The 22,493-nt window shown below is 38.8% G+C and overlaps 1 protein-coding gene and 1 long non-coding RNA gene across 8 annotated transcripts in view; one reads left to right on the forward strand and one right to left on the reverse strand.

Annotated features, from left to right (window-relative positions):
- MARCHF3 (membrane associated ring-CH-type finger 3) overlaps positions 1-22,493 on the reverse strand; it is a 136,344-nt gene that overhangs the window by 70,992 nt on the left and 42,859 nt on the right. The gene's annotated exons all lie outside the window — the stretch shown is intronic.
- The window catches only part of LOC144322028 (uncharacterized), a 51,055-nt gene continuing 35,694 nt past the window's right edge, over positions 7,133-22,493 (forward strand). For 2 of the 7 annotated variants that reach the window (XR_013387587.1, XR_013387590.1), the window contains exon 1: positions 7,140-7,510. This is a non-coding gene — a long non-coding RNA (uncharacterized LOC144322028). Of the gene's footprint in view, positions 7,511-10,288; positions 10,428-12,087; positions 12,219-22,493 lie in introns of those variants that run through there. The other 5 variants (XR_013387592.1, XR_013387591.1, XR_013387593.1 and 2 more) reach the window with 4 other exon arrangements.

Below are 22,493 nucleotides of genomic sequence, written 5' to 3' on the forward strand. Positions count from 1 at the left end.
GATCCCCCACTTGAAATTATTTTAAACTCAGTAAATGAATTTTGAAAATCTCATCCACCCTGTTTTTAATTTCCACTTTTTTTTCATTTCTTACTTCCATTTATATAGTTAATTTTGCAATTTAATGGATACAAAATAATTCTTTTTATTGAAAAAGTTTGTAACTAGAGAAAACACCTATGTATTTACAACTCAATTTTTTTTTAAATTTACATTTGTCATTTGTCATTTGTGCTTCAGATAATTTCCTTATTAAAAGAAATGAGACTGTGGAGGCCAGCTGAAGTGGCCTTTTGTTTCCCAACCCCTTACCCCTATTCCCATTCTCCTTCCCTTTTTCTCTTTCCTACCATCCTTCACTTCCTTGTCAGAGGCAACCACCATTATAAATGTTGTGTTTTCTTTTTAGTACATGTTTTAGTATTTTTACTACATATGTCAGTATTTATGAACAGTACCTAAAATTGTTTTATGTGTATTAAATTTGTACCATGGCATACATAGTCCAAAAGCATTTTGTTCCTCCAATGCTTTGTTTAAAATCTGTCCATGTTGATACATATGGATCCAGTTTATCCATTTTTAACTGCTGTGAGCATCCCTGTGATCATTCATTTAACAAATACTTATGTGCACCAAAAATGTTCCTGAAACTGTTCTGGTGGCTGAGGATATAGCAACAGAAACACAACATGAACATGGTATATTTTATCTTTATTCTATTACCAGATATGAGGTTTTTGCCATGACAAACTTCATGTGCTTCATGTGAATATCCTTCCACGAGGCTTCTGGTGCAAGTGCTTCTCTAGCAAATTTTCTAGAGGTAAAACTGCACGTTCATAGACCATGTTTCCAACTCTACTGACAACTCAGGTATTGTCAACTTCCAAAGTAGCATATTAGACCACTTGCCTGACAAGCTGAGCAGATTTCCTCTATTCCATTCAACCTGCCCAGCAATTGGATAGTCATACTCCTTTATTTTTGTTTTTCTGATGGCTGAAGAATGATACTTCTGTGTTTTAGTAAGCATCTCTTCTAATTGTTAGTAAGACTTAGTGTCTTTTATATTTATTAGTCCTTTAAATCTCCTTTGTGTACTGCCTGAAGGTATCTTTCAGTCCTCATTTTTATAGTCAGTTTGTCTTTATCACACTGATTTGTAAGGTTCTCCATCTATATAGTCTGGAAACAAAAATATTTTGTTTTGTGTGTTGTGAATACATTTTTTTCAGTCCAGGGTTTGTGTCTTCACTTTATTTATAGTGGCTTTTGCATCAAAGAGTTTTACTTCTTAATGTAATCTTTTCCTTTATGAACTGTTCTTTTTGTGTTACTGACTGCAAAATAATCTCCCCTCCATAGTCATAAAGATACTCTCCCCCGTATTTCCTCTTAATAATTCTAAAGATTTGTTTTACACATGCAGGCCCCTAATTCATCTAAAATTACCCATCTGTACAAGATATGGCATTAATCTATCTTTCTTTTTTCATAATGAGAGCTAAATCATTTATGAAGTAATGCTTCCTCTTCTCCCTTATTTTTAATGCCTTGTCTGCCCTCTGCCAAGTTCCCACATATATTTTGATGATTATTTCTGGGGTTTCCCTGATGTTACAATGAATGGACCTGAGATTTTCATCAGTTTCCTTTTAAAAACAATTCCCTTCTCTCTAAATTTCCCATCCATCTTTCTCCTGGTCTCAGGATTTCTCTTGTTCTCACACTGACCATATTTTTAAACTGACCTCTTTGTTGAAAGATGAGGAAACAAAGATGCAGAGATCTTAGACTACCTGTTCAGGTTCACAACCAAGATAATGAGAAACTACCAAGTTTGGTAGTTGGGATCATAGCCTGCTTCCCAGTCCTGTTTCCAATAATGCTCTGTCCCCTAAAAGTCTGCATTTTCAATCAAATTTTTACTTCCACCAGTAGCTGACAAAACCACCCCTTTCACGGAATCTTTGTAAGACTGGATTTCACTTAAACTGTCTTTTCAGATTTGCAGGTTAAAGATGGTACTTTGTTATTGGAGTTTCTTGATGTAAATAAATAAATATGAAGCAAATAAATATTCCTTTAAAACTTGATCATGTGTTTCTTGGCCATAGTGTTTTGTCTCTCTGACGTGTCTACTCACATCATTTCCCCAATCTTCAACTTCACTGCTGCTTTTTTCTTAGTTCTGCGTCTATATTAAAGATATGAATTCTTTGTTATAGGCATTTAATTAAAAAAATTGTGTCACTTGTCTTCTAGTTTTATTTATAGTCTGACACAAAAGTTTCAGAAGTTAAAACTAGAACTAGAAATTCTCCTCTGTGGTATCTTCTATTATTCTTCTACTTAGAAAAAAAATCTTCATTTCAAGAGCAGATAAATATTCATCCTAGATTTTCTATGATTTTATGATTTCATAAATTCTTCAATACATTTATAACTTACTTTGGTGTATGGTGTGATATCAAAAGCAAACTTTCATTTTCTTCAAATGGTTTCCAACTGGTTTAGATTAATTTATTGATAACGTCTTCATTTATATGCCCACCTTTCTCTATAGTAAATCCTTATACATACTAGAATTTCTCTGTAGGTTCTGCTTCATTAATCTATATTTGAAAAACACCATATTTCAAAGTTATTAAAGCTTTATAATTATTTTTAGCAATGGTAGACAAAGAAAAGATCTCATGTCTCCCATGTTTTACTGATCATTTCTGTTTGTTCTTCCTGGATTTGTTGTTGTTTTTTCATCTGAGTCACCATTTTAAAGTTGAGATTTTGATAAAAATGTATTTAACCTGGAGAATAATGTAGAAAAGAATTACATTTTGAAAATATTTAGTCTTCCTATCTAGGTACAGAGCATTTATTTGAGTTTTATTTCTCTTAGCAAAATAGTTTGGTTTTCTAAGTACTGATTTATTGTTACTGAATATTTTACACTTCAATAAATGGAAACTTTTCCATTGTATTTTACAAACACTGCTCATTTACAGAAAAGCTATTGATTTTGGTTTATTTTGTACATAGGTTTTGTTTTTATTAAATTTTTATTATATTTTTGTTGATTCTGTTGTTTTGAGGTAAAGAGAAATACCATATATAAATAATGATTATCTTTTTCCTCCTTTCCACAGATTTCGGTTTTTTGGTTGGGCTGTGGCATCCAGCAGAATACTGAATGATCATGGTGAAGAGGGAGTCTTGTTCTTCATTTTAATGAGGTATTAGGTTACTATTTAGTATGCTTTAAGTTGTTTCTCTGGCTTAGATGCTCTTGATTATATTCAGAGTATGTTAGTTTAAGAAATGGTCTAGTATATTTACTTATCTTTAATTTTTTCAGCCTTTTCTTAAGAGTTCAATTTTTTTTCCTAAAAGCCCAGTTTTTTATTCTGTATTTTTAGGGGTTTTTTAGTGAGTGAATTCTTCATATTCCATTTATTCTGTGTCCATAGTTACCTCTGATCTATTCTGTTTATCACTACTTCTAAAATGATTTATCTTTGAATCCAGAAAGGGTGTCTTGACTGGGTGTTAGAGAAAAGGAGAGGAAATATCAAGGGTACTGAATAATCTCATGGTTAATAATCAAATGTGACAGATTTTTAAAAAAAATGCCACTTGTTCACTTGAATAGAAGTTGATTGATGACTAGTGCACAGAGGAGAAAAGTTGCTAACTACCAATTTGGCTGACTTTTATGTGCAAGATACAATTAACTTAAAGACAAATAAAAACTAAGAAAAAAGAAAACCCTCAAAAAACAAAAACCCACAATGGTGGGATCATTTTGAAGAAACAGAGAGGATCCACTTGTAAGAGCGCCAATGACTGAAGGTGGAATATTCTGAGCAATAAAATAAATAAAGCAGTATTACACCCTAAGCCAAAGTATAAAATCTGAGTCCATACTTAGACAAGGAAGTGACTGAAGAAATAAATCAAGGGAGGGGGAGGGAGAAGAGACAAATCTCCTGTGCAGAAGAAATCTGAAAGAGTTATATGTGCTCTCAGACCTCAAAGAGGTAGAGCATAACCCCCCATTCCTTAAGCGTTGGCTGTGTGTGGTGAATTCTTTTCCAAGAGTTTCTGTATGCAAAGAGGGTTGAAAAATAACTTTACAATGGAGAAACCTGGAAAACACTATGTCAGCCAAGTGATCACACTGTGTCAACCATGATAAGTCCACATGCTCGTCATATGTGATGACACTGGCACTTGACTTCTGTGGCCACCTTCTTGCAAACTCATAACCCCAGACACATCCTTGTTGAAGGATGTTCTACAAGCTACCTGACAAGTGGTTGTCAAAAACAAGGAACACATCTGAGAAACTGTCACAACCAAGAGGAGCCTAGGGAGACATGACAACTGAATATTAGGTGGGATCTTGGATGGGATCCTGGAACACAAAAAGGATAGTAAGTAAAAACTAAGGAAATGTGAATGAAGTATAAACTTTAGTTAATAAGAATCATTAGGGATCCCTGGGTGGCGCAGCGATTTAGCGCCTGCCTTTGGCCCAGGGCGCGATCCTGGAGACCTGGGATCGAATCCCACGTCGGGCTCCTGGTGCATGGAGCCTGCTTCTCCCTCTGCCTGTGTCTCTGCCTCTCTCTCTCTCTCACTGTGTGCCTATCATAAATAAATAAAAATTAAAAAAAAATAAGAATCATCAGTACTAGTTCATTAGTTTTAACAAAAATACGACACTAATTTATGACATAAATAGTAGGGGAAACTGGGTGTGAGGTGTATGGGAACTTTTTTTTAACTGTCTTCATTTTTCTGTAAATATAAAACTGTTCTACAAAAAAAAGTTTATTTAAAAAAATAATCACACTGCAAGTAATCACAGTTAACAATTCCTGGGTGTGCTTAAAGCTGCAATGACTATATACTGTGGTGGAAAACATCTTAGGAACCAAAAGATGGGGAGACCTACTTGGTATTCCAACCAGCATCACTTCTGGGACTGATTATCAACATACCTTTGTCTCCTAGGTGATTGCTTGGTTATATTTCCACACAGGGTACTCAGTTATACTCTAAAAGCTCCTCTGAGAAAACAGCAAGAACTAATGGACATAAATTGCAGCAGGAATGGCTTGAGTTAGAGTTTTGGTGTGCTGTGAAGTCAAGCTATGTGACTTTCCTTGCTAGTTATCTTTTAAAGGGTGAGTTGACCATATTTGGGTTTGGCATAGCCTGGTTTTTGCCCATCTTGGACTAAATCAGGCTAGAAAGCGAATGAGTACGGTTTTCAGGAGGTCCTAAGAGTCTTCATATCTTAAGTAGAAAATTTCCATAAACTAAAAGTTGGCTAAGTGGTAGCAATCACTTAGAAATTGTTCTTCAAATTGTCTATAGTCTCTGCCATTCTCTCCATTGACACATGATTTATTAATTTTGCTTCAGAGATTTGAGTTCAGGCTGCATAAATCATGAATAAAGATTAGTTTAACAGTCACAGTGCCCCCTGGGACAATGTTTCAAGTGAAGAAAACTCAAAATTGTTGCAATGTGAAAATAGTATGACAGTTGTATCAATATTTGCAAATTGAAGTGATATTCAATACACTTTCAGAGGCAGAGTATAAATCTTATTTCTGCTCATTTCATGCAAACTCTAAAACTTTCCTTTTAAATTTTTTATTAATATTCCCCCTTGTGAAAATGTTTTGAAAAACAAGTCTAAGATCATCTTGATCTGCCTCCAGCTGTTAGGCAACATTAGATACTGACCTCTTGCTACTGCTTTGATGACTTAAATACTCGAGAAAAAACAATATATTACCAGGCCCCTGAGCCATTTATGATAATGATGTTTTACCACTTTTCATGTATTAAAAAAAATCTGTCTGGTAGTGTGGCAGATACCATGGTTTTAATATTCAAAATTGTATCACCTTAGTTTCCACTGGCTTATTCCACCTGACTCTTTAACCTTTATGAAACTCTAATTGTTCATATACTTAAACATGTAACTGTGATTTGGAAACAAAGACCAGATAATAAATACTCTGCGTAGAAGCTAACTACTCAACAGAATGAGTTAAAAGTAGCTAGTTTTAAGGGAAAATGGTTCATTATTCAGGCAACTCAATTTTCTATTACTTACATTATTCTCAGGTAGCTGATGGTGTGGTTAGTACAGACAATAAGATCGTGTGTTAGAAGCTATTCTAGCTCTGACTTCATGCACTTAATGGCATCTCTAGTTATAAACATTTATTCCAAATGTCTAAATCTTGGATGTGCGAGATGAAGAAAAGAGGGAAATACAGTAGGTACAAAGGAGCAAACCAAAGTCTGTTACACTAAATTCCCTCTCCACTTCACTAATGATATCTTGTTTGGAAAGCTTTCAACACATTCTCTTGGTCAGAAATGAGCAACATTGATCTACATGCACGGTTTGCATATAGGTTATCAAAAGAACATTTTAGAGAATGATTAAAAGGCAGAATTCAATATGTTAAATCCCTGATTAGAGATGCCAAAACCCAGAGTCAGACATCTGTCTTGGACAAGTGACCGCCACAAGGCTGGTGAGAGAGGGTTCATGGAAAGGTCAGGGAAAAAATGCCAACAGTTACACTTAGTATTATAAAAGAGTACATTACTTTTTGTGGTAAGCAGCACAGTTTATTCTCTTTCTGTCCTATGTTGTTTCTATTCATTTGAATAACGATGGCACCAAATTAATTTCACTAGCTAGTATTGGGGAATGAGCAAAACCTGATTAAAATTCAAATTATAATCCCATCATGATGTAGTCTGCCCTGGTATTCTCTGAATCTAATAAGAAATTATGCCTCATCAAATATACATAATTTGGCTTGAAGTGGTATTAGTGGGAAACCAAATTTATAGTCACAATAAAGTTGTCTGTGCTGGATATTTTCATTTCATAGTGCAATACGCATTGGGTAACCCTAGGTCTCCAGGCAATCATCTCGTCATTTAGGCTCACTCTGGGTGGAGCTTGTTTATATCCTATAATTGGACCATTAACAGTCACTGCTAAATATAAACATGAGGACAGATATGAATGATTGTTTCACAACTCCAGTGATATCACTACACAATTCTATTGACAGACTCGATAGTGACAGCACTGAAGCTACCATGGTTACACTTCTGCAATGTAAACAAACAAGCATCTGAATACTTAACATAGATCCACAGCCTATTTCTTTGTCCTATGGCATGGGAGTGGCAGCCTCACTTGAAGAAATCAGGATGGATCTCTGCCATGAGCATGGTAGTTCTTCTATATGTGTTAAGAACTCAGGGAAGGAAGTTCTGGACAAACTGCCAATATGTTAAGCACTCACGTTCCCAGGAGGCACACAAATGCATCTGCTTGTGGGTTCTGAAATTCAATTAACTGGCTGTGTCCCTGTGGTTTAGTCCTATCACTTCCATGGACCTTAACTTCTTTGTGTGGAAAATCAGAGTGTCAAGGTCATATAACAGTGATCACACAGAGGTATGTGTGTTTATGCATATGTATAACTACATGCTTTCAGTAACAGCCACAATAATGGAACTAAATATGAACTCGTGATTCTATAATTTATTACTGCATCCATTTTGTTATTATTTTTTAATGACAAAGATGTCTTTTCTATCCGTGTGACTATGGGCAAGTTAGTGTTCTCTAAGCTTTAATTTTCTTCTGTATGAACTTAAGAAAATGATAGTTACCTGTCACTGTTGTGAGAATTGCCCAGGTAGAGTAGGTAATGTTTAGCCCAGTACCTGGTACAGAGTAGCGACCTGATATACTTTTCACCTGCTTTCTAGCCCTTTCTGTTTATAAAGCAAGTGAGCAAAGATTGAATAGAGTTATGACTGTCCACTTAGAAGGGAAAGTGTTTTTATGAACGCTTAGAAATTTTTAAAATAAATTAGTTAGAGAAGAAACACCTGAATTTTGGAAATACGTCTTTTTCAACGGAAATAAGGGATCCTAAAACAACGCAATTCTCCTTTAAAATGTAAACTAGGGTAATACATACATTGGCCTTGGTATTTCTGTAGGATGAACTTAGACAGTATTAGTAGTAATACCCAAACCAAAATAGAAGTTTTGACCTATCTAAGGTAATTTGTTACAGTTATCAAAGCGGGGGAGGGGCGCCTGGGTGGCTCAGTTGGTTAAGCATCTGCCTTTGGCTCAGGTCATGATCTTGGGGTCCTGGGATGGAGCCCCAAGTTGGGCTCCCTGCTCAGCGGGGAGCCTGCTTCTCCCTCTGCTCCCCATCTCTCTCACCACTCGTGCTTGCTCTCTCATGCGCTCTCTTCTGTCTCTCTCAAATAAATAAATAAATAAATAAATAAAAATCTTTTTAAAAAACAGTTATCAAGGAGGGAAACAATCCTTAGGATGTAACTGCTAACTATTGGGCAAAAAGGGGGAAATGCCACCTTAAAAAGAGAATTTAAAAACCAACTAAGTATCTGCGTTTTCTGCTTGAGTAAATGGCATAAAAGATGTTTGCTACAGAGATTTACTTATTAGTTTGAACTAACAAAAGATACATTTGATCTAAGACACTAAACATTTTTAGAAAACTGATAGAAATTTAAATTTTGTTTTTAAATTGATAAATCTTTCAAGAAAAAGAAATCTAGTGAGTTTTTTAAGCATTTGAAGAATAGCAAACAGTGAATCCTGATTCTTCCTCAACTGGTGTATACTCTTCTGTCAGGAAAACCAAAGAAAAATACACTAGGATGTCAAAATGTCAAGGATCCTGGTTTTAAACTCTTGAAGCTGCTCAAAATAATTCACTAAAATTTTCAGAGAACTCGCCTAAGGTTAGCATCAGAGGCCTGAAGCACCTCTCTAAAAAGCACTCCTACTTTGGGCCCTATTTTCAATATTTAATGCAAAATTGGACTCTCTCACACTTTCACCCATTCTGGCTGAGGGAACTCACCAAGTGGGCTAGCTGTTTGCTTGAGCTAAGTGGTTAGGGATGACAGCCTATTCTTTAGTCAATACCTTATAGAGTATGTGACAGAAAGATCTGGAACGAAGGTTTAGTGTGACTTTACCCAGATACTACCAGACCATAACCTCTGTCCTCCTCCCAGCTTCCCCTCTGCTATGCCTCATGTATTGTTGGCCTGAGGCTGGATCTAACACAGTAGGGGGAAGGGTACAACCCACAGAGAAGAGAGGGTAACAAGGATTGCCTCAAAGCAGCATTCGAGTCAGTATTCAGTGTCACAATGCTGGTTAACCTGAGTTTCCGTGGTTGCTCTACTTATTACATATGCCTAAACACAATCCATTTCTTAATTAACTCATTTCCTGGTCTGATTTATTCACCTCCTGACAGACTGCAGTTTCTCCAGATTTAGGAGCTAGGGAAGATGCAATGCTAGCTACTCCATAAAGGCCCTAAGTGCAGGTGCAAAGAGAAACATTTACCAAATGGTCTTTAAATTGAAAGCCTGAGACCGGGGGGTTTCTCTTCCTTATGGTACATGTGTTTGGAAAACTAAACTTGAAAAGATGATTTTCTGGGATTTTAAGATGGGCATCTAGTGAGCTTTTTCCTGTTTCCTTAGGCTGAGGTCCAGAAAGCAAAGGCCTTTAAATCCATCAGCCCATAGGTCTGATACATCTCCTGAGCATGTGGGATACCAAGGTCAAGTTCTGAAACGAAGCAGGGTGTTTCTGTGTGTGATTAGCAGAAACAGGTGAGGCAGAAGGCAGCTTGGCAAGCTAGTTTTGAGTCCAGGCTTCTGAGTAGGTGAGCTAGACTGGAATCTGGTGAGAGAAGGTGCACATCCTGGTCCTCCTAGTCAGCCCCAGAAGGAGCAGAGGATGGGCTGATTGGCAGCAAACGGAATGAGAGTCACCCTGACTTCCATGGGGGAGAGAGAGAGCATGCTCCTGGTCAAAGCAAGGAGAGGGAATTTACAATCTAGAACTCATCCTGTGTTTCCTAGGATGACTTTTTTCTTCAATCACATTGGAACTTATCTTTTTTACAGCTTCCATTTGTTGAGCAATAAATATAGACTAGGAACACTGCCAAAGGTTTTACCTACATGAGATCATTGTCCTCAGAACAATTACATGAGATATGTATATCTATGACCCTATGCCCCAGATTGCAGATGAGGGAACCAGAGTTCTATGTGGTAAAGAACAGGCCCATGGAAAGAATTCAGTTTTCAAACTGATCTGACTACCTCTTTAACTAGAGCTCTTTAATATTAAACTACTGCTTCTCTTTCATGAACCAAGGCACTGACTTCCACAGAAAGTCGACTTTCAAAAGCATAAACAACAAAACCAGCCAAGATGTTGAATGGTCAAGGATTTCTTCACAGTCATTGTCCACTTTTTAGAAAGGAACATAAATAAACGCTGTTGTGGAAACCGGGTTTAGCCATCACTACCAAGAAAAATCTTTTGTGCTTGAAACTTTAGTTTTATTAATAGTACATTAATTTTATAGTATACTGATAATTATATAGATAATTAATAAAAAGTATATCAATATATTTTTTTAAGATTTTATTCATTTGAGACAGAACAAGCATGAGGTGTGGGGAGGGGCAGAGGGAGAGGGAGAAGCAGATCCCCCGCTGAGCAGGGAGTCCAATGTGGGCTCTGTCCCGGGACGCTGAGATCATGACCTGAGCTGAAAGCAAATGCTTAACCGACTAAGCCACCCAGACACTCCAACAGTATATCAGTATTAATGCTGGTTAAAGCCTACAAAGGGTTTGGAGCTGTATAGAGAAATGTTTACATAAATACCAGGTGAAACTGCTACAACAGTGGACAAAATAATGAGCCAAGGACAGATGAAAATCACCAAAAGGGAATGTTCTATCTACCAGTGGGTAGGTCCACATTCTGGCCTTTCACTGGCAGTGTCCTGCATTGCTAGTGGGAGTATAAGATGGTGAAACTACTGGAGAAGGGAGTGTTATTATGTTAAACATATATTTAACACATGGCCCAGCACTGGGTATTTACCCAAGAGAAATGGAAACATAGGTCCATAAAAAGACTTGGATATTTTTATTCCAAAGAGTCCTCAACAGAAAACAACAGGTGAATGGGTTCATGAATTTTGAACTAATCACACGCAGGTGGCATACATGTACCTCACACTTGTGCTGAAAGGAGCAGGACACAAGGACATACACAGTAGGAAGCTGTTTGTCTGAAATTCTAGGGGCACAATTAATCAATAGTGCCAGAAATCACATCACTGAGTGCCTGGGGCAAGGTGGTATACAGACAGATTGAATGCAAAGGGGGCACGGGATTCCAGGGAAGTGGAAATGTTCTGTGTATTGATTGCAATGGTGGTTACATGGGCATGTGTATTCACTTGTTGAAGGCATCCAAATTACATGCTTAAAATATATATCAGTTATACCTCAATAAAGTTGATTTTTTTTTTAAAAAAAGGACTACTGGCTTAGAAATGAGTATGCATTAAAAAAAAAAACAGAATTTTTTCCATCTCGGTTTCTCTCCCCTCTAATGTTTTCTGTGTCTAATGCTCATTTCAGGAAGTTTATATCCTGTTATTTTTCCTTAGTTGCAAGATTGATTTTTGTTTGTGAAAGCCAAGTGAAAAAAAATTAGAAGACTCTAAAATAGAGCTATTAAGGATTTTTCAACTACCTTACCTGGATAATCAGATTTCCTCAATTGTTGAGGTTTTACTACTTGGAGCATTCTTAAAACGCTATTTCCTAAAATGAGTATTTACCTCCAAATGCCTTAAATAACGTCTACTGAACACAATTTAATCCTCTCTGAATGCCTCCAGGTCATCACTGTGAATATCAAAAGTTGTAATATAGCAATGATTCTAGTTTGTTATGGCACCTATGACTGTTTGCTTCTATGCTATGTGGCCTCAGAACACTGAGCTTTTTATGCTTTTGTATTTGCATCTTATTTTTTACTGTGTCTTATTGGGCTGTCAGCAAATATATACATACATATATATATATATATATATATATATATATATATATTTTTTTTTTTTTTTTTTTTTTTTTTTTTTTTTTCCCTAGCGCCAGTTTGGGTCCCTGTAGAACCTGCCTTCCTTTCTTCCGACCTTCTAAGACTGTCAGACTAACAGAACTCTATAGAGAGCAGTGGCCCTCAACTATTGATTTTCCACCCAGAGGTTGATTGGTTTCAAGTAAGTTACTTGGAAACTTGTCAAAATTTCAGATACCCAGACCCCATCCTTGGTGTTTCTAGTATCTAATGAAGTATAGATCATACATTCTTTTTTTTGTTGTTGTTATGGAAATGTTTGTGTATCTTTAAACTGGTGGTACTGGCAAACTATGGTCCCATAGGCCAAATCCACCCTGCTGCCCATTTTTTAGAAAGTGAAATAGAATTTACATACCATAAAATAGCATTCTTTTAAGTGAGCAGTTGAGTGGTTTTAGTATTTCACAAAGTTGTGTGGCCATCACTCTTCCGCCAGTCCCTGGCAACTACTAATCCACTAGTCTGCTTTCTGTTGTCTGTGGCTTTGCGTATTCTGGACATTTCATATAAATGGAATCACACAATATGTGGCTTTTTGTGTCTGGCTTCTTTCACTTATGTTTTCAAGGTTCATCCATGTTATGGAATGTATCAATACTTCCTTTTTGTGGGTGAATAATAACCCACTGTATAAATATGCCACATTTTGTTTATCCATTCGTTAGTTGATGGACATTGGAGTTGTTTCCACTTTATGATGTTAAGGAACAAGCCTACTGTGAGCTTTCTTGTACAAGTTTTCATGTATCCCCTTCTCTTGGATATATACCTAGGGGTGGAACTGCTGGGTCATATGGTAACTCCATTTTTAAGCTTTTGAAGAACTGCCAGACTATTTTCCAAAGTGGCTGTGCCATTATACATTCTTACTAGCCATGTGTGAAGCTTCCAATTTCTCCATATCCTTGTCAACACTTGCCACTTTCTTCCATCTTTTGGATTCTAGGTGTCCTGGTGTGACACAGTGTCTCACTGTCTTCTTGAATTGCATCTCCCTACTGATGCATGATGTTGAGCATCTTTTTGTGTGCTTATCGGCCATGTGTACATCCTCTTTGGAGAAATATCTGTTCAAATATTTCATGTATTTTAAAATTGGGTTATTTGGGTTTATCATTGAGTTGTAAGGTTTTTTAAAAATATGTTCTAGATACTAGACTCTCTTCAGATACATGATTTGCAAATATTTCCTACTACTCTGTGGAGTGTTTCTTCACTCTCTGTCTTGATAGTGACCTTGGAAGCACGAAAGTCTTAATTCTTAATTATCTCTTTTTTGTTTGGTTGTCTGTACTTCAGATGTCATATCTAAGAAACGGTTGCCTAACCTAAGATCGTGAAGATTTACACCTAAGTTTTCTTCTGAGAGTTTTATAGTTTTAGGTCTTATATTAGGTGTTGCACATCTGAACTTTTAAAAAGCTTCTTATGTGATTCTGAGGCATAACTAATTTTATTTTTTTAAGATTTTATTTATTTATTCATGAGAGACTCAGAGACAGAGAGAGAGAGAGGCAGAGGGAGAAGCAGGCTCCATGCAGGGAGCCCGATGTGGGACTCGATCCCGGGTCTCTAGGATCACGCCCTGGGTCGAAGGTGGTGCTAAACCGCTGAGCCACCTGGGCTGTCCTTTTTTTTTTTTTTTTTTTTTTTAAGACATAACTAGTTTTAGAAAGTAAGACTGAGTAGATTTCGGCAGCCTCCAAGAATTTCTTTTAAAGAATGGAGCTTTTGGGCAGCCTGAGTGGCTCGGCAGTTTAGTGTCTGCCTTCGGCCCAGGGCATGATCCTGGAGACCCAGGATCGAGTCCCATGTCGGGCTCCCTGCATGGAGCCTGCTTCTCCCTCTGCCTGTGTCTCTGCCTCTCTCTCTCTCTCTCTCTCTCTCTCATGAATAAATAAATAAAATCTTAAAAAAATAAAACAAATAAAGAATGGAGCTTTGGTGTGCAGTTTTTGTAACATACATGTTAAATGATGAAAGGCTTTTTTTGTCCACTTTCTGTTTTTTTGCTGTATTACAGATGGCTGAGATGTTCAGAGAGCTGATTGAGGAAATTACTGTATTACTCTTTAGGTGTATGGTCACCTGTTGGTACAAACAAACAAAAACTATCCCAACAAGTTTAGGAAAAGCTCCTTACAAGTTCCAAGTTTAGAATACAAACGGTCATTTTCAGTTTCAGTGTACAGTGCCCCACATTTCTGGCCACGTATGGGGAAATGTTGTAGAGAAAAGAAAGCAATAATGAGCAGCTGGGACCTAGCTTCCAACCAAAGAAGGATGGCATGACTGTCATGGTTCTTTCATCTGCAGAAAGAAAAATGTGTAGGTACAACCACAAACCATCAATTTGCCAGTTGACAGGACAGTTTGTACTAGAGACCCTGAGGCCTGTGGTTCTCAAGCTTGAGTGAACATCAGAGTCACCAGAAGAGCTTGTAAAAACCCAGAATCCTGGGCCTAATCTCAGAAGTGCTATTATAGTAAGTTGGAGTAGGGCCCAAAATTTGCCTGTCTCATATACTACCAGATTATGTTAATGGTGCTGGCCCTAAGACCACACTTTGAGGATAAATGGGCTGCCCATCCTGCCCTGTTGCTTACTGAACACTGATCAAGCAAGCATTAAGCCATGAGACTCATCTGAGGCTGCTCCTTGGTCATGAACATGCTTATAGCACACTAAAGAAGTTAGGAAGCCATAGGGATAGTTTCCAAATTTGGTTTAAAATCTTAATCTCGACTGACAGTCTCATTTCAGGTTGTAGGAGTATGGTCATTTTTCTGAATGCCACGTGGGCACTTAAATAAGTTTTCTGGTTTCAATAGAAAGAAGCAGGGGCTATCTTAATTGCTTTGTTTTTCTTAAATTTTTTTATATCTGATCTTTTTTGATGCCTGTGGATACCAGCAATGGTCAGGAATGCTATGAAGAAAGATCCACTGTGTTTGTGATAATAGATTAGACCTGTGGCCAAACGGTACTCTTGAGAGATGTGGTTGTGACGTTGACAGGCTGAGCCAAAGTTAAATTCTGATGAGCTGCTAAAGGAATTTTATCAGTTCCAGGATGTCTGCCAGCTGAGTTGGGCAAAGGAGTGACTTTCCAAAATGTCCCGAGCAATCCACATTTATTCTGTCGCTTCTGTTTCCACTGTTCTCAGAGGTCAGCTAAAAACTTCATTTTCCTAGTTTCTGCCATTTTTGGGACCACAAGTTTAAACCTGAGAGCTGAATATTAAGCTGCATTCCTGCCTCTTATAAATCAACAAGAACAGAGCTTAGCAAGCAGGAGAGAGTTTACAATTTTGCTGATGGCAGACAGGGAGAAAGAGACCTCAGCTTGTTTGGCTATTCAGTAGAGAAGATAGGTAGGAAATATTTTTTGGGGATAAATCGCAGAGATTCAGGAACAGAGAGAAATCTGACAGGCTGGCCACAAGAAAATGTTTTGCATTTAGGTCTTTAAAACAGTACTGGAAGTCAGCCAATTTACTTTTTGAGAGAAATGGAACATTTGCTTTGAGAAGAAACAACTTCTGTGCCAACCCTGTGTACAGCATCCTTGCAGCAGGTTCAGCTCTGCTCTGTGGTCATCTGCAAACTCCCAAGCCCTGGGTCTCCCCAGACCAGCTACAGGAGGGATTTGGTATTCAGCCCTTACCATGCTCCAAGAAGGAAGGAAATGTTTTCTTGCAAACCAACCCCAAGAAAAGTCAGTTATCGTAGTATTCATATGTCCACAAAAGGAAATGTGTGTGTAGAATTTTAATCCAAGGAGTGATATTAGTCACTAAGCTTCTAAGGTGTTTGACTGTGGTATCCCTCCCCCACTTTTCTAGATTACAATGGCCCTAACTGCATTTGCACAAAAATCGCCTTAACTGGCTGACTCCTTCATTAAATTATCACATGATTCCTATTTTATAGGTACAAAATAGTTGATCTCAGTGAACTGGCAACTTAGAAACTTAGGAGGCAAATTAGAGCAATTACTCATAAATTATACATGTGGTAACTAACAATTTGTCTATCACCTAGAAATATGAGGAAAAATGCCAGACTCCCTGGTCCTGCAATTCTGAGCTGCTCTTTTTCCAAGACCAAAAGCTTTCATTATCTGCACCAGTTCCACCATGACTCTTGCTACTTTCCAGAGTCTAACATTCATAACCACAAAGTTAGGAATACCAACGGTGGCATCCGCACTCCATTTGAAGTGGAAAGTGTGAGTGTGTAAAATGAAAGGACAAAAAACTAAAGAGGAAAAAAACTCCCAAAACCAAGAAGTGAGTTTCACATCCCTAAGTAAGTTCACAGAGGAAAGAATGGCAGGAGGTAGGGACAAAGTATCTCTTCATTCATTATCACTATTCACAATCTCTACTGTGTGTCATTTCTGGGAGAGGCAGTTTGATGACATTAGAGGAAGTTCTGTGTTATAAATCATCTGTAGTTCTGGAGGAGGAGGTGCGATTAGGTCAATTAACAAGATGGGATCTTTCTCTTTCCTGCTTGTCTCACCCAGCCCTTAGGTGTGCCGTTCAACATGAAAGGCATTGATGTCATTCATTAATTGAGGGCCAGGCTCCCCCATCAGCATATTCCTCCCACCTGGTACAGCCTTACCATCATCCACTTACATCCCCCGCTGGTTTCATATTCTGTGGCTGCTGTCAAAATATAAGTGTGGGAGAGAGACTTTTACAACTGTATGTTTGAATTTATTCTCACTGGCCTCTTGTTTGAATGAGGGGGAAAAAAAGTCTCCAGATCTTGGGGAAAGGAGGTCTGATGTCTAGGACCTAGATGTTGGGACAGGATGTAAAAAACAATGCTGAAAAAAACCTTGTAAATTTAAGAAGATTTAGATACCAATTCCAAATATCCTCCAACAATGGAGAAAATTTGCTTTCTGCATGATATATATACTGTACTTCCCCCCCATACCCAGCAAAAATTAGATACTTCTTTCTTTTTCTTTAAAAATGTGTTTATTTATTACTGGGGGTGGGGTGCAGCAGGCAGCAGCAGGGTGGCGGTGGGGGGAGAATCTCAAGCTAACTCCACATCCAGCACAGAGCCTGATGCGGGGCTTGACTCCATGACCCTGAGATCGTGACCTGAGCTGAAATCAAGACTCAGTCGCTTAACCACCTGTACCACCCAGGCACCCCTAGATACTTATTTCTTTGCATCACATGATATGGTATCAGTTTTAAAATATATTCTCTTTTTTCATTGAATACAAATGATATATTTCTAATCTCATATTTGCACATTTTATTTTATAATATCAGTATTCTCCACCCCCCCTCGCCGATCTTACTTTAGTTATTTTTGCCATCTACCTGGGTAAAGGAGCCCCCTCCATGTCATCATGTCTCCTTGAAAGAATCACATGGCATGTAGCTCCCTTGGGATGTTAGGGAGAATAAAGAGTAATCATACTCCTTGTTTTCTACTAGTGCAATGAGCAGAATTTAAAACAAGACCAAAGATAAAAAATAAAAATAAATAAAACAAGACCAACTTCCTGTGAATTCCCAACACTTTTCTAAATCACCAGGGATGCTGTTTCACAACCTGACCTGCATAGTTCTCAGGGCTGCCAGGAGGGGGTGGGGGTGAGGGTGGGGTGGCTGGTAACTACCCTATGTCCACATGCTTGCATGCTAGGTCACAGTGAGCAAACACGGCATTGCAGCAGCCTGTAGTCTGTGCAGCCCTGTGGAATTCCACTTCTCTGGGTTTCCTGGCAGGTGGAGCAAGTATGAGAAGAAAGGCTTCTACGTGCAGAGGAGGCCACGTGCAAAGCCGATAACCTGGAGGTCTTCCAGCTCCTGATGCCAAAAGCGTCTGAGCCTCTCATGTAGCTACACCTAAAGTAGTTTAATTTGGTAATGAAGGATGGCTCGTAACACTAAGCAAAACTGTTTTTTTAGGGTAGAGGCTCAGAATGAAAGAAGAGGGATGGGGAACCATCCTCCCAAGAGGGTCTGATTGCTGGGGATGATGGTCTAGGCCCCTGGCTCCCACCTTCCTCTGTCAAGGCTATACCCAATTAAGGGTGGGGGGGAGTCCTGAAACCACCACCTGAGGAGGGAAAAGCCTCATCAATATGTTCTACTTCTGAATTCTGGCGGGAGGGGGGGGTTGTCTAAAAGATTATCTTGCTTTCCTCCATATTTTGGCTTTGTTGTTCTCTGGATAATCAGAGGTAGAGGGCAAAATAAATAACCTTATTATAATACTCTTGCTTTTACATTTTGTTCAAAACTGTTACCAAGGAAATGATTAAGAGCCTTAATTGAGGGTTTTCACATCAAAATCATTACGTTGATCAAAGGTGGCACCTTGCTAGTGGTGTTCATCTGACAAACTCCTGTAAAAATAGAGTTGAGGGAGTCCTGACCAAAATTTCAGATTGCCACATGAAATGTATGGAAACAGTAGCTATTTGTACAATAAGAAAATGGCTTTTTTTTTTTTTTGGTAATCTGTACTCCATTTATTAAGTTTTACATATTCAGTCACATTCTGAACACTTTATTCCAATAAATTCACTTTTACCTAGAACTTTAAAATCTTAAGAAGTTATTTAAGTTACATGTGATATCTGAAGTCATCCGGCTAACAGAGTCATCCTTAAATCTGTTTCAAAGTAGAATATGGTAGTCCAACAATGAAACTTTACTACCGCATCTTCATGTTCTTCCATATGTAAGTTCAAATGCTGTTTCAAAGGGTATAATATTCTAGTGAAATTATACCAGAATCTAAAGCTGGGATCCTAGTTCCTTCTCAACCCCATTCGCCAACACAGTAAGCCAGACATGCCAGGAAGCTCTTATTGCTAGCCTGGAGGGACACAGAACATGGGGATGAGGAGCCCATTCTCCTAGCAAAAGCAGAGTCTGCTCCAGGCTGATGGGCAGGGCTGATGGGCAGAAGGCTTTTAAATAGTGAGTCAGGATCTGTGTGGGTGAAGTTAAAACCCAGAACAGCTGTACTGGCTAAAACTCATGGTTTGAAAGAAAGTCAACCTTCATGTGGATACACTTGAAAGGAATCAAGGGAATTTAAGGACCGTTGAGTAAGATCTGTCTTCTCTATCTGGAAAACGTACCTCATTTTGTCCTCATGACATATCGTATCACCAGTAGGCTTGACCCAATGCTTCTTTTGGTTCCTTTTAACTCCCTTTGAAGTGGCCTGCTGTTCTTCCACCTTTTTCTCTCTCTGGTGGCCCCCCAGGGTGATGCTCAAAGAAAGTTCCTTCCATCAAGGGTCCAGTGTCTTTTTTTTTTTTTTTTTTCTCTTCCCCCATGGAGAACTTTCTCCTACTTTCTTCTCCTTTGTCATCCAAGGAATGACAGAGGAAGACACTACCCCTCTTAATTCATTGGACTGAGGCACTTGTTCTTAACTCTTTTTTTCTCTTTTCTCATGATACATTCTCACTATGTTCTCTCCAGGACAGGTCTGGGTGTCCATACCACAGTGTGTGGTAGTTCGTGGGTAAAATTATCCACAGCTCAGTGCATTTGGGGGACAAAATCTTATATGTCTCATTAATCCATTTCATTTTGTATTTTGTCAGCCTTGACCCTTGGAGACATTCCTTTCTTGCTAGTTTGCCCAGCTTTCAAATCTACGTCCAAGTCCGGCTGTCTCTTAACTCCTCTGCCGTTTGCTGTCCATTTCCACTGCCTTGGCTTTGGGTCAGAGCTTTCTCTTGGAACCATCCGACCCTCTGTTGGGGGATTCAGCCCCTTGGTGATGGCTGCAAGGCTGGCTGTTTACACAGGTGGCCCTGGCTCCTTGCTCCCTCAGGGCATCGAGAACACATCCCTCCAGTCTGCTCACCCAGCAGGCAACCCACGCTGCCTGCAGGAATGCTTTCCTTACTGGGCTTACATACACTGGCCCAGATTTACTTCTGGTCTCACCCTCCAAGGCAACTTCTAGAAGCTTTTTTTTTTTTTTTTTTTTTTTTTTTTTTTTAGAAGCTTTTAAGTGAAAGGAAGGTCTGTGTGTTCGAGTGCCAATGCCTGCCATAAACACCCTGTTATCTGGCCATCTTGGGAGGCAGGGGGTTGGTTTATCAGCCTTCACCAGGTTGGCACCCCACCCAACATAATCAGCACATGCACATCTAACAGCAGGGCTCTGCTTTGGGGCAACATGCTTTGGGCCTGAAAAAATGGGCAGATACAGGGGGGCTGTGGGGCTCGCTGGAAGTCCCATTGCTGAGGACACTGTCTCAATGTACAGTGTTTTTTTTTTAAACAATCTTTTTTTAAAAATTTTTTATTCATTTATGATAGTCACACAGAGAGAGAGAGAGAGAGAGAGAGAGAGAGGCAGAGACATAGGCAGAGGGAGAAGCAGGCTCCATGCACCAGGAGCCCGACGTGGGATTTGATCCCGGGTCTCCAGGATCATGCCCTGGGCCAAAGGCAGGCGCTAAACTGCTGCGCCACCCAGGGTTCCCTGTACAGTGTTTTTTATATGAGGCTGGCAAGCCATGGCTTTGTTTTTAGTTGTGGATTCTATAATTAATCAGTTTCCCCTCTTTGCATTGGCTGCTGGAAAGCTTAGTGCCAAAAGAGGGTTCCCTGGTCTGCATGATTTTTTTTTTTTAAGATTTTATTTATTCATGAGAGACAGAGAGAGAGAGAGAAAGGCAGAGACATAGGTAGAGGGAGAAGCAGGCTCCATGCAGGAAGCCTGATGTGGGACTTGATCCTGGGACTTGAGGATCATGCCCTGGGCTGAAGGCAGGCCCTAAACCGCTGTACCACTCAGGCATCCCATTGGTCTGCATGATTTTGAATGGATTTTTATGAATGAATTTGAATGAGTTTTTAAAATACCCTTACTCACTAGTCCGTTTTTATCTTTGTTTTGCAATTTCTCTTTATCTTTGTTTTGCAATTTCTCTTCCCATCTGCCTCTAGTTTATATTTCCCTGCCAGCCACCTTAAACCTTTACTGAATCAAAGTGGGACATGAATAAACAAACATGTAAAATGAAATAATCGTATGGGGAAAAAAGTCTCTTTTACACAGTGGGATGGAATACAAAATCCTGGACAGCAGTTTCTATTAAACATTATCAGTACATACTCATGACATAGAAATACCAATTTCAGTAGTTTATCCTACTCATACACAAGTATGCAATATTTGTTTGATTGTAGCATTACTTGTAATAGGAAAAAAAAAAGGAAAAAAATGTGAATGTCCAGGAATGGCTAAATGCATCGTACTACATGTATACAGCAGCACACAATGCAGCTGTTCAAAAATGAGAGAGGAGTTTTCACGTTCTAACATCAAGGATGCCTTCAAGGTATGAAGTGAAGAATAAAGCTGGTGGGATAGGGGGTGGGGGAGGAGAAGAAGATATATTTGTTATTTAATTTCCTCCCAACCCCACCACAAATAGCATGAATACTAAGGAGGGCTTGTTGCTTGTTGAATGGTATAAAATTGTCATCCTTGGTGAGGAGGCTTTCTCCTAATTCACCCAGTATTAAATAACAGGAATGAGGATGCAAAATTGCGGTTGCTTAGGGGGCTCCGATCTCTGAATTAGCACAAGCTACAGAGTGGGTGGGGAACAGTAGAGGAAATATGAGGGTCTGGCCTTTGAAAGAGAAAAGCTTTGGCAGGCGAAAGCTGTCTGATGGGTATTTTGATGTGAAATGCAGTGAATTTTCACTCTGTCTCCCAAACCCTCAGTAAAACCTACCTGTTTCCCAATACTTTTGCAATTGCATTTGTTTTGGACAGAACGTGATAAAGTGTTGCATCCAACCTAATGGAGAGGGTTAAGGGCAGAGGTGGCCACTATGTGGGTCATCAACAGATAACCAGGTCCCCTGTGCTGCCAATTCTGTGCATACTGGGAACTGCAGCTTGAAGACTAGGAGAAGACCAGAGTACGGACATAAGTGCATATGCCAAATCAACCCTATGCAAAAGCAGTGGTCTGGCTGAATAAATATCAAAATTAGTCTTCAAACCCAGGATGACATGTAGCTATTTAGAAAAAAAAAAAAGGTTAATAGGGGTGCCTGGGTGACCAGCTGGTTAAGCGTTTGCCTTTAGCTCAGTTCTGAGATCAAGCCCCATGAGAGGCTCCCTGCTCAGCAGGTAGTCTGTCTCTCCCTCTGGCCCCCTGCCCACTTGTACTCTCTCTAATAAATAAATAAAATCTTTAAAAAAAAAAGTTAAAAAAATAAAAAAATAAAAATAAATAAATAAATAAAAAAGTTAAAGGATTATAGGTCAGAAGTTAATTCCAGAACTTAACTCAGAGTAGCCTCAATGATACACATTAGAGATATGCAAAATGCTAGCTTTGACTATATTAGTTGTAATAGGAATATCTTCATCTGAA

This window comes from Canis aureus, chromosome 10 (assembly GCF_053574225.1).
Source record: "Canis aureus isolate CA01 chromosome 10, VMU_Caureus_v.1.0, whole genome shotgun sequence".
Classification (NCBI taxonomy): domain Eukaryota; kingdom Metazoa; phylum Chordata; class Mammalia; order Carnivora; family Canidae; genus Canis; species Canis aureus.